Source organism: Anolis sagrei, chromosome 2 (assembly GCF_037176765.1).
Source record: "Anolis sagrei isolate rAnoSag1 chromosome 2, rAnoSag1.mat, whole genome shotgun sequence".
NCBI classification, from domain to species: Eukaryota; Metazoa; Chordata; class Lepidosauria; order Squamata; family Dactyloidae; genus Anolis; species Anolis sagrei.
This window is the reverse complement of record NC_090022.1, coordinates 250,223,967-250,236,852: the sequence shown is the minus strand read 5'-3', so window position 1 is coordinate 250,236,852 and position 12,886 is coordinate 250,223,967. Positions and strand designations below refer to the sequence as shown.

At 39.3% G+C, this 12,886-nt stretch overlaps 1 protein-coding gene across 8 annotated transcripts in view; it reads left to right on the top strand.

Annotated features, from left to right (window-relative positions):
• PAM (peptidylglycine alpha-amidating monooxygenase) overlaps window positions 1–12,886 on the top strand; it is a 170,364-nt gene that overhangs the window by 29,234 nt on the left and 128,244 nt on the right. Inside the window, exon 1 of one of the 8 annotated variants that reach the window (XM_060761839.2) lies at window positions 7,394–7,462. The exons of the other annotated variants lie outside the window; for them this stretch is intronic. The gene's annotated coding sequence lies outside the window, so the exon portion shown is untranslated. Of the gene's footprint in view, window positions 1–7,393; window positions 7,463–12,886 lie in introns of those variants that run through there. 8 annotated transcript variants of the gene reach the window in all.

Here is a 12,886-nt window from a genome sequence, read left to right as displayed (position 1 = left end):
TTTTGGCCATCTGCATAATTTAAAATACTATTTTTTCTTTGTTTGCTTTTATATTTTATAATTTGGGTGGAAACTCTCCTCTTTCACATTAATTACCCAAATAGAGTGTGGTAGTAAGAAACTGTCAAACTAATCTTACATCTTTTCCACTCAGGCCACTAGTTTAATATATGGTAGTGATAATATGTTGACTGCAAAATGCTTACAGGTGGAATGGACAGTGACACTGTCAGATAGACCCATACTTGGTTGAAAAAAGTGCTCAAAAGGTGGTCATCAATAACTGAATTTCAAACTTTGAGGAGGTCTTAGAATGATAGTACTGGAAGAAACTACAAGGCTGATCCAGTCAAAACCCTTTTTACACAGGAATATACAACCAAAGTGGTGACTGGAGGCAAAAGGTTTCAGTTTTTGTAGGTTTTGTGATTTCCGGATAAGAGAGGCTCCATCTTTATATGTTTGATGTTGCAATAAATCCAAGTATAAACCTAAAGTTCATTCCATTGTTGATATAGAACTTTAAAATAGAAAAAAAAATACATCGTGGTGGAGGACCTCAACTTACACATGAGAGCTATGTTGGCAGAAGACTCAAGGTAGGCCTAATGGCATGGGCTAGAGTTTATTTGAAGGCTTACTCCATGGCAAGGCATGCAACAAAGAAATTGTTTTTGTTGCTGCTATTCCATCTGTAAGGATGAGCTTTTTTGAGTGATCAGATAAAGTCACTCAGATTCACTGTGACTTGGATACCGTTGTTATTATAGTTCTAGCAGATGAAACTAATATTTTTCAGTTTGTACCACCTGGGGATGTGAACAGGATCCTTGGAGAGGTTAGAATTACCATATGTGTTCTAGATCCTTGCCCTCCCCGACTGATCAAACAAGCCAGATAGAGCCGGCAGAGTGGGTGAAAGGATTAGTCAATGCCTTCTTACAACAAGGCAGAGTTCCAACTTGCCAGAGGCAGTTGTAAAGCCTGCATTGAAAAGGCCATTCTTGAATTGATAGCTATCAGCCAACCTTCCAATTAGAGACAAATTTGATGGCCTCCCAGCTATCAGCCAGTGTCCAGCCTTCCATTTGGGGGCTTCCTGGATGAAATAGATCTAGAGCAGTGGTATCAAATGTGTGGTCCTTCAGATGTTTAGGCCTCCAACTCCCAGAATCCTTATCCAGCTTGCCCAGTGATCAGGAATTCTGGTGGGTGTTTTGATCCATTTTAATCTGATTTCAGACCTGGCTACGGAACAGAGACTGCTGTAATTGCCTTGGTGGATGATCTACAAACTCAGAGGGTGAGACTGGGGAATTCCTGTTTGACTCTCTGGCTCTGTTTTGTTTCACATATTATTTAACATATACATGAAATTGTTGGGAGAGGTTATCAGGTGCACTGTCAACTACTGTATATTCTGTCCTTTCCAACCCAAGCTAAAGACACTGTTCTGATTCTAAACCAGTGCCTAAAGTTATAGACTGCACAAGGAAAAATAAATTGAAACTTAATCCAGGCAAGACGGAGCTTCCCCCGATGGGTCAGAAGGCAGATTAGGATCAGCCTCTGTTAGATGCAGTTACAGTTCCCCTGGAGACATGGTTTGAGTGTACTTCTGGACTCAGCATTAAATCTGGAAGTCCAGGTTTCTGCAGCAGCTAGGAGTTTGTTGTTGTTAATTCGTTCAGTCATTTCCGGCTCTTTGTAACCTCATGGACCAGCCCATGCCAGAGCTCCCTGTCAGCCGTCACCTCCCCCAGCTCCTTCAGAATCAAGCCATTCACTTCAAGGATGCTATCCATCCATCTTGCCCTTGGTCAGCCCCTCTTCCCTTTTCCTTCCATTTTCCCCAGCATAACTATCTTCTCTAAGCTTTCCTGTCTCCTCATGATGTGGCCAAAGTACTTCAACTTTGTCTCTAATATCCTTTCCTCCAATGAGCAGTCGGGCTTTATTTCCTGAAGTATGGACTGGTTGGATCTTTTCGCAGCTAGGAATACCCTTTCTAATTTAAGACTTGTGTGTCAATTGGGCCTGTTGCTTGAAATGCTGAATCTGGCCATGATGGTACATGCCTTTAAAGAGTGTTCAGCAACTTCAACTCGTTCCAAGAGATGCGGCCAGATTATTAAGTGGGTTTGACTACAGGGAGCTCACAACCGTCACGTTAACAACAATAACAACTTTATTTATAACCCGCTCTATCTCCCTGAGAGGACTCATGGTGGTTTCCAACAAAGAATGGCAAACATTCAATGCCATAAAACAATCTAAAATGAACATATAGCTCTAAAGATAAAACATCTGTAACAAATTATAGCAACCACTCACAACGTTTAAATAATTAAATAAAACATATTGTCGGAACACAGACACCCTTAAAGGGCCAGACTCAGTATTAGTTCCAAAACAAAGTTTATTAAGCAAAGAAAAGGAGCTCACAGACACTTAACTCAGTGTCTCTGGCCAAACTTAAAAGCAAAAACCAGTCCTGGTTCAAAAGAACAAACTGAAGTAATAATCTGGATTATCTGGAGAAAAGAACCGGATTATAACAAAGTGCTCCAAAACTCCCCAAAATAGCACAGCAGGTAAACAGTTAACAAACAAAAGAGCCGCAGGAAAGAAAGCGTAGTCAAACAAAGTCCGAGGTCGAAGTGAGCCGAATTCAAAGTAGCAAAGTCCCAAAGTCCATTGTAGTCAGCGTCGTAGTCAAACTGGTCTGAAGTCAAGGATAGGAGAAGTCAGCACTCACAGGAATCCAAGCCGAGTCGAAAACACACACAAACGGAAGCAGTAACCTGTAGATCCAGGACCCAATACCAACACGAAATAGGCAGCGATAAGAACCCAATGCACGAACCAACACCTTGCCTTCTGTGAAGGGGCCTCATTTCAGAGTCTACTTTTATCTTACACATCATCATCAGAAGATGAACTGACTGCCGCCCCGTCGTTATCCCTTGCAGCTGTTCTTGATTCCACACGTGAACTCCTACTCCCATCTCTCCAACTTCTCCATCTTCTGTCAAGACTTAGGTCTCCCCAAGACTCAGCCATATTCCCCGATTGCCAATCCTCATTACCAGAGAACCCCACAAATGTATCACTGGATGTTGGCTCCTCACATACAGCTTGTACCTCTTGTACCGCCTTGTCCACACTACTAGTAGCATTGCTACCCGCAGGCTCTACTACAACACATATAAATCTATTAAACCTGCAAAGTACCGAAACTAATAATCTTAAAAACAATTTCAAACATTATTATATAATTTATCAGTCACCAACAAGCCAGAGAAAGGAGCCGTGTTCTAGTCAAGGTTGTAAATCATAATATTCTAATCCTTCACCTCTCCATAGCTGAAGAACAAAAATATGTTTTAAGCAGTATTTTAAAGGAGAAAAAGAAAGGGACCATTTTAACTTCTCCAGAGAGGGAGTTCCAGAGGTAGGGGGCAATCACGGATAAGGCCCCCTCTCCCGTTTCCACAAACTGTGCTTGAAACAGGGTTGGACTGAGAGCAGGTCCTCCTCTGCAGACCACAGTGCCTGGGCCGGTTTATATACGGAGATGTGGTTAGTCAAATAGTTTGGGCCCAAACTGTTTAGAGCTTTATAGGGGATACTCAACACTTCGTTTGTTGCAACAGCTCCAGTTAGTTTCCGGGCACAATCCAGGTGTTCATTATATGTTCAGGTGTAGGCTGTCTGGCAGATTGTGTCTCACTGTATAACAGTGGTTCCAAACCTTCTTTTGACCAGGGACTACTTGAACAGGGACCACTCTCCAACATTAGTACCAAAAGGGTTATGCATCAGTTTTTGGTCGGCTTTAGATTTGGTTTGGTTATTTGGGGTAGTCGCCGTCTTCTCACCCACAGAAAACCATATTTAATAAGCCTCGGCACTATAAGAGAGTTTCGAGAGACCAGTTCTTGTTGCAATGGTGTAGTAACAGTGAGGTCACAAGCCATATTTTAGTTCTTGTAGACCACAGGTTGGGCACATTTCTCAGTCTCACCACCATCACAAGCACAGGATGTGAGGAAGGACCTTTTGTTGACTGACCCTGAGCTCTGCAACTTCCTCCCCAGGGAGGCTGAATAACTCCTCCCTATTGTCCTTCCAGTTACAGCTATTTTTTTTTATTCAGGCATACTTTTAAAATGGAAAAAAAAATTAAGAATGGGTTAGGTGTGCTATGTGGTGTTAGGAATGATTTTTTTTCTTTGGCAGATTATATCTCGTTCATTTTAATTTTATTTTAACTGCATTGTTTTAACTATTTTAACACTGTAACATTTTATTGTGACATTTTATTCTAATACTTATATTTGGTAGGTTTTAATTTGTTTTTAAGCTGGTAAGCCATTTTTGATCTTGGTCCTGGGAGAAATGTGAAGGTACAAATAAATATAATAATAAAAAGAAAAATAAGTGTAAATATTTATACTAATTCAAGTTTTATTCATTTCAGTGGATTTCTTAAATATGACTATGTTAGGAACAAGTGTTGTTGTTGTTGTTGTGTACCTTCAAGTCTTCCAACTTATGGTAACCCTAAAATGAACTAATCATGAGGCAAGATATGTTGAGAGCGGCTGAGGCTGGTTCATGAGGCCTAATTATTTCAGATATTTAGTTTCTTATATATAAATCTAGCTTGCTATAGTAGTGGAGTGGCTAGATGTAGGCTTTCCCCATGGCTTGCAATAATGAGAAAACTACTGAAATATACAAGTGCATTATTAATAATGAGTGCATTGCTGTATTACTTCTGCTTTTACACTTTTCTCTGCAACCAATCAAATATTTGACATTGAATAAACTAAGATTTCTGCAGTAATAAATGGTTTTTGTATATCCACTCTCGCTTACTGCATTAATGCAACTTTTCCAGTAAATACTTGTCCCCTGAGAGAATAAAAAGGTAGCTAATTATCATAATCATTTCTTTCTCTCTCCCAGGTGGAGAAAAGCTTATTGATCATGGTAACTGTTTTAGTCACTAATTGATCTAATACGTTAAATAATACTAATGGCACTTGCAATTTGGATCTCCCTAGTAAATAGAGGCTCAAAGATAAAAGGGGATTTGAATCTCTGGTAAGAAAAAAATCAAACAAGAACTACTCTTCCTCAAAAATGATTTCTTCTATAATGCAAAAAGAATATGGCTTGCAGGACATAAAAGTCAGTGTTTATTAATAACGATCTTTTCCAAGATGTAACTGTTTCTTATCAATCTATTGTGATATCCGATCCTATTGATTAATCGATTGTGTAAATAAAAGACTAATTACTGGTATATAGTCTTCCTCATGCAGTAGTGGCTTCTCTCCATTTAGCTCAAGGAAGGAGGAACCTTGCATGACCAAAGGCCAATTTCGCATGTTTCTAAAAATAAAGTACCTTCCTGATGTGTTTTTCTTTAGCTTTATCACATTTGAACTGACCCATGTCATCCTAGCAGGGGCTCTAAATTTTAGACATGACTCACTATTAATGAAATAATCACGGCTGGGGAATAATCCTTAAGAACATGAGAGATAAAAATCACTATTTTTGCTCTGTAAGTAAATTAAAACATTGACGGCAAGGTCTTCATCAAAGAGAGCTAGCTTGCTTGCTTTTTCTTTGAATTCTAGAGAAAATAGACTCTGTAAAGAGATGGATAATCCATTCCACTCTAAAGACATTTTCCTCCTATTGGAGCCGACTTTTTTTGCGGGGGGGGGGGGGGAGAGAGAATACAGTGATACTACATTGGTGGGGAGAAGTATGATAAATAACAGCAATAGTAGATGGACAGAAAGTATTGTGTGGCCAGAATAGCTCTGAAGTCAAACAAATTCTGCATGTCACGCTCTGCCACTAATTAACTTCAGTGTACTATTCATCCTCCAAAGTGTATTTCTACTTATATATTCATGCAGCCTGAAATCCCTCTTAAGAGTTCATCACGTGTATTTATTTTCCATCTCAATCTGCTGCCAGATGGCTAGCATCGTAAAGAACCATATTTCAGCAATCACCGAGAGGTTAAACCTTACGGAGAAGTTATACGGTAGGTGTTTCTGTGCAGTCTGGGCAGTTAACTTATTCCCTGTTCTTGTGGATTTATACATGAACAATCCTTATTCAGAGAATGGTGCTGAAAATGTGGTTACAACAAGTTAAGGCAGGAGAGCAGAATATGATTTTGTCAGAGGAATTGAACATTCCTATATATCTTTTCTTAAAGAGAACCTGCGAAGAAACATTTTCTTTATGTACTAGTAATTCTCAAACTTTTGCATGGTTGATTAAATAAAGGAATTCAGATACAAGACAACCATTTGCTGTGATACATGACAGACAGAAGATCCTGTAAAAAAATGGCTCCATAAATCTGACTATACGAGCTTCTCTTGATCATGTTACTGGGCCATTACAGATGTCTTGCTCATGACTTTGACCTGTGTCCTTTTAAGTGGTACATTGTCAAGCACTCAAGGCAACAGATGTATAGGAAGATAAATGACAACCACACAGAAGCATTTCATTGTTGACTTGACTACAGGTGGCTTTTACATCAGTTCTTTCCTCCTCCCTTCTTTTCTATGTTAGTGTCTAGCTTGTTAAAGATGTCCTTTCTTAAGAGCCCCCCCCCCCCCCCAATAAAGCAAAGCAAAACTTAGTCGTATTGCATCAATACAGATTGGTATAATGAAGAGCCTTAGGAATCTTTATGAAATGTTTAAGGGCCCTTCCACGCAGTACTACATGCCAGAATATCAAGGCAGAAAATCCAATAATATCTACATTGACCTGTGTTATCTGAGTCCACACTCAGATAATGTGGAATTTTCTGCCTTGATATTCTGGGATATAGGGCTGTGTGGAAGGGCATTAAGTCAGTGGTTCTCAACCTGTGGGTCCTCAGGTGTTTTGGCCTACAACTCCCAGAAATCCCAGCCAGTTTACCAACTGTTAGGATTTCTGGGAGTTGAAGGCCAAAACATCTGGGAACCCACAGGTTGAGAAGCACTGGTCTAAGTGGTAGTATCATTCCTTGCTTTGTAAGTTATGAGCCACTTATGGATATCAGGAGGGTGTCAGTGATGGATCCAGGCTTTGTTCAAAGTCACATCTGCATTAATATATTCAGAATTCATTGAACTCTCTATATTGATGCTGCATCCCTGACAACCTTCATTTCCTACTTAGCAAATCGAAACCCAGTAGCCAGAGCCCTGGGAAGTTGTTAAAGCAATTAAAGGCTTCTGTCCCTCAGCACATTGCTTGGTTACCATGGCATCCCTTGCCTCCAAGCCTTTTACAGATGATGTCAGTATGCATAACGGGGGTTATTCACAGCATCTACGTGGAGATGATTCACCCTTCCTGAAAAATCATAAGCCCTTGCTCAAATGCACTTCTACTTAGCACTGTGCGAGACATGTAGGTGTGCGAGGTAAGTGCCCTTATTTCATATCAAATAATGCTAAAATAAAAGCATTCTATATGAATGGAATTGCTCTTCCCTTCCTTGCAAAGCTTTATAGGAGTAAACAACACCTTTCTCTTCAATTAAATAAGTATAAAGCAACTTTAGTCAGATGATGAGTGATTTGCCATAAGCAAATCTCTAACCCTCCATGGCTCATTATTTTGGTGAAAATGCAAGAAGCTCCTTCATCTGAACAGTGTTCACTTTAAGACAGTAGGTGTCGTCTTGAGTATTGTAATAGCTAATCGAGGGTTTCAATACGTATGAAAATAAAGGAAGTTTCCTCTTTTGTAATATATCTTGAGTTTCAAATACAAAAGCATGTTATTCCAACATTTGTATTGCATTCTGTCATTTAAAGACCTGAATAGTCTGTTGTGGGGTAGAAGAAGGCTGGTGCAGCATACAGTTAAGGGAATGAATTACAAGCTGGCAAGTCAGTGATTCAGTTGTCTGCTCTGATGCAGGGAAAGCTCTGTCTCCACCCACTTGGCCTGTTTTCAGCGATAGTTATAAAGCTTGCTGAAAATTTGACGTACTTCATGAACTTTGGGAAGGTGACTTCAAACATATAATGACGATTTATTGGCAAGGCTGATAGGATTGTAAACAGTCACTTCACAGTTCTGTGTGGTGCGTGAAATTGGATCAAGATAAAAAATGAGGATCAAGATAAAAATCATTACATAATGTTTATGATGCAGAAGAATAAGGTGTGTTTTCGTACATATATCTCATGGCAAGCCTAGGCGATGTATGCTAGTATTGTATTTTAATGTTTCATTGGTTTGTAATCTTGGGCAAAAGGCAAAATCTAAATTAAAAGGAATAATAAATGAATGAATGAATATTTTTGTGAACTTAGATTCAAGAGTGATGTTCTGTTATTGCATTTCATTGTGAGCATTGACAAGTGCTGAAATGCTTTCAATTTAACATGCAGCTGTTTGTAAAACAATCTATTTTGAAAGAATTATTAATAATTGTTTCCCATTATTAACCAAAATATATGAATTGTGGTCCAGGTATCAAGATTCCCCAACTTTGCAAATGTTTTATTTCTAACTAGCTGTCCCCTGCCACATGTTGCTGTAGCCCAGTCTGTTGATCTGGAAAATAAAGTAATGAGAAAGTGTTGGTTTCTAATATATGTAATTTCTTTATGCTTGTGGGTAAACAGCATTTCTTGCTGTTTCTTTGTCAGTGTTGATGTGGAGAGTGTCTGGTTTGCCCACCCTGGAACATGCAACATATCATTGTCCTTCTTTAAGGGTCCCTTTAAAATCGATGATACTATATCTCTCTGTGTGTGAATCATATCTATCTATCTATCTATCTATCTCGATGGCTGGATGGTTCTTTGTCAGGAGGACTTTGATTATGTTTTCTTGCTCTAATGAGGGGAGTTGGATTGGATAGCCTTAAGTAATTTCTGTTGGTCATGGGGGTTCTGTGTGGGAAGTTTGCCCTGATTCTGTCGTTAGTGGGGTTCAGAATGCTCTTTGATTGTAGGTGAACTGTGAATCCCAGTGACTACAACTCCCAAATGTCAAGGTCTATTTCCCCAAACCCCATCTGTGTTCATATTTGGGCGTATTGAGTGCTTGTGCCAAGTTTGGTCCAGATCCATCATTGTTTGAGTACCTAGTGCTCTCTGTATGTAGGTGAACTACAACTCCCAAACTCAAGGTCAATGCCCACCAAACCCTTCCAGTATTTTCTGTTGGTCGTGGGAGTTCTATGTGCCAAGTTTGGTTCAATTCCATCATTGGTGGAGTTCAGAATGCTCTTTGATTGTAGGTGAACTATAAATCCCAGCAACTACAACTCCCAAATGACAAAATTATAATTTTTTGAGTGATGCTCACTCCTTGTGTTGTGAGACGTTTTGTTGCCAAATTTGGTGTGATTTCATTCATTGGTTCTTTTGTTTTTAAGGTACTCATTATGCACAGAGCATTTTTATATATATAGATGTCGAAGGATTCCTGCCCTATGAATATGCCGGCTAAACCAAAATTGTTTGTTTTGATTTTTCTAAAGGTCCCAGCAGCATAACTTCAAGTGAGGAAATGCTGTATATTGCAACTTATTAGCACCATGGGGAGAAACTATTTCCACTCCTGCATTAAACATTGCTCCACATACAGACTTTTTAGAGGATCCTAAATATCTCCAAACAATGTGCTTACAGACTTGTTCCTCTTATTCTCTCCATACATTTTAATAGGCACGTTCTGTTTTACTAATAGGGTTTGGATGTAAATAAATAAAAAGTGGCCTCTTGTATGTATATCCTTTTAAAATTCAAACAAGTTAGTCATGGACAAATAAGATTCCTTCAGGGCGCTACCACTTGGTTATCCCTGTTCTCAGCCAGCTCTTGAGATTTTGTTTTGTTGTGAATATCAGTGAGGCAGATGGAACCATGACTCCAGGATTAGACCATGAAATCTTCTGGAAGAGAGAAAGGCTGTGTTCTGGCCTCAAAATATCTTGTATTTGATCTATGTTTATCCTGCCTGTTGTCAACTGCTCTGAGGTAAACAAAATCTGGCCATTACTGTGGAACTCAATGACAGTAACTTAAAAAGGGAGGTAAGATTGTGGTGAGACAAGAACCCCCACTTTTTAAAGTAGGCTTGAGCAAGCAAAATTGCATTTAAAATGAATTAATTTCTCACAGTCCCATTTCTTATATTGGATTAGCACTATACACTGGGGCTGGTTGTCTTCTCCCCTTCTTGGGTGTGTCTGTTCACCTTCTTGTAGTCCTGCGCACCCAGTATTTGGGACTGGATGCCCATCAGGGGAGGTTTGCCCAACTGTCTTCATTTCCCTCATAAGTCGGGGAAAACCTGCATCCTGGGTCATGATTTGGACTTCCCCCTGACTTAGCTTAAGCCAAGATAAGACCACACAAAAGCATGTAACCACTACAGAGATGATCCAGTTGCACAATGACTTAAGTGTATCAGTGTAGATGGACCCTTATACTTCTACCTTATACTTCTGCCTTTGCTGCTGAGGAAGAAGGCATGGGACCAGACAAAACGAAAGGAGCCTTACAAGTTTTCAGTGTCAACCCTGAGTAGGACTGACAGGGTTTTTTTCTAGAGCATCTGCTGTGTTTCAAATATAACGGTCAACAGATCCCATAATTCCTGACCATCAGCTAGGTTGGCTGGATCTGGTCGGAATTATAGACCAGAACATTTGGAGAAACTATTTCTGCTGCTGCTGTAGAGCATGACTTCTAAAACTTTTTCCACTTGTGACCCCTTTCTGTCCATTAAGTTTTTATGTGACCCCAGATATATAGACATATAAAATAGCAAACATTCAATCATAATAAATCAGCATTTTCAAGGCTTGCTAAACAGGTTGATTATTATTTTTGTGGAGTACTCCTGATGCATTTTCTGCCGAGTCCACTGCAAACATTGCAAGTTGTTGCTAAAAGATTCATGTGAATGGGTGGTGTTTGGAAGCAATTTACTGTTGCCAAATTTGTCATGACCCCAACATTGGGGTAAGGGGACCCCATTTGAAGCTGGGGAAGACAGTTTAAGAAGCACTGCTCTAGAGCACTAGCGTAATTAGAGGACCACTTGTTTAATATTTTGCATGAGTTTTGGCTCTACATGGAAATGCTACCAACCTTTTGGTACCATTTGAAGTTTCAAGACTTTCCTGACCTTATTTTCTTCCCTTTTGTATGGATGTATATAGCAGTAGATTACCCTTTATGCATATGACAAGTTGGATTCTAATTCACAAAGGCTTGTACCACAATAAATCAGCATCTGGACTTCAACTTAATTTGAGACTCAGTCTGCTAACCATAAGACCTCTGGCTAGAGAAATCTCTTCTTCTGGCAACCTTCTTGGTAAAGTGAAGGAGGTGCTAAAAGGTGTGGAAGGGGAGGGGGATCTTGGCCACTTTTGGAGCTGCGGTCTGTTCACAGTGGGCATCATTGACATTCACCTCCCAGCATGTAACTTCCATGTTATATGTTATCTCCAGAGCTCTTAACTGGTGACCTACTCCTAATTAAAGTTTCATTATAACATTACTTTAATTTCCCTATAATGAAACAGAACAGTGTCTCCCAACCTGGTACAAGCCTTTATGAATTAGAATCCTCTGATGGCACTGTCTTTCCTATGCTGCATAATCATTTGATTTGGGAAACAAAAAGGTGTAATCTTAATGTATAACACAGTAATTTTACCCCATAAATATATATAAAATCTCCAGCCCGTTGTTCATATTTTTGTTCAGTGCTGTTCATGTGTATTGGTTTTAACATAAGCTTCCTTGTTTATCCTTTAATATGTTATAGCTGCTTCTCATTCTGCAGCTTGTTAGCATAGGCATAGATTAAATCTTCTACTAACTCATTAAGAAAACCCTCTTCTCAACATCTGTCTTATTTCTAATAGATTTGTTACTAAGAGGAGGATGTTTAGCCTTTATAATCAATCGAGGTCCTTCACTCACCCATCTACTAGTTCTATAACTGGAAAAGAATCCTTCTCAGATTATTTTTACAAAACCTAAGGAACTCATTCTTATCCTCTAAAAGACTTTAAGCATTAAATGTCACACAAATGTCAGCAAGCCTGCATACATTTAAAAGAGAAAGATGTACACAAAGTACTTCACTGAGTCGGGGTTAACATTGAATAGTTTGTTTGCTTAGGTATGAAAACACCATGTTATGGATATATCCCAAAGCAATACACGGTATTAATCATGTTAATTTTCTTCAAAACCGTTCCTTGGCATTAAATGTCAGGTTCCAACAATTCTTTGTACAGGTGTTTCAAATAATGAGTGTGAATGCCAAGAAGTTATTTGACACCCTAAGAACCTGTGTATTTCATGCTATATTATGCATAAGGAAAAACATGTACTTGTGGATGACAACACCCTGGATCAACTTATGCTTGCAAGGTTTGAGAGACCTGTAGATAAACTATGAGGTCTCGTAAAGCTTATACAGAAAGGCCCTATTACCTCTTCCTGAGTGAGTATCTCTATTTTTTAAAGGAAATCTAAATATTTGTTTCTTACATGTCTTAGTATCAGAGGTTACATGTTTGAGTCCATTGTAAATGTTTCTCCTAATACAGTGTTTCTTAACCTGGGGGTCGGGACCCCTGGGGCGGTTGCAAGGGGGTGTCAGAGGGGTGGCCAAAGATTGTTGTTGATGAAATATAAATTTCAGCAACTCCCAAATGTCAAGATCAATTTTCCCCAAACTCCACCAGTGTTCACATTTGGACATATTGAGTACTCATGCCAAGTTTGGTCCAGATCCATCATTGTTTGAGTCCACAGTGCTCGCTGGATGTAGGTGAACTACAACTTCAAAACTCAAG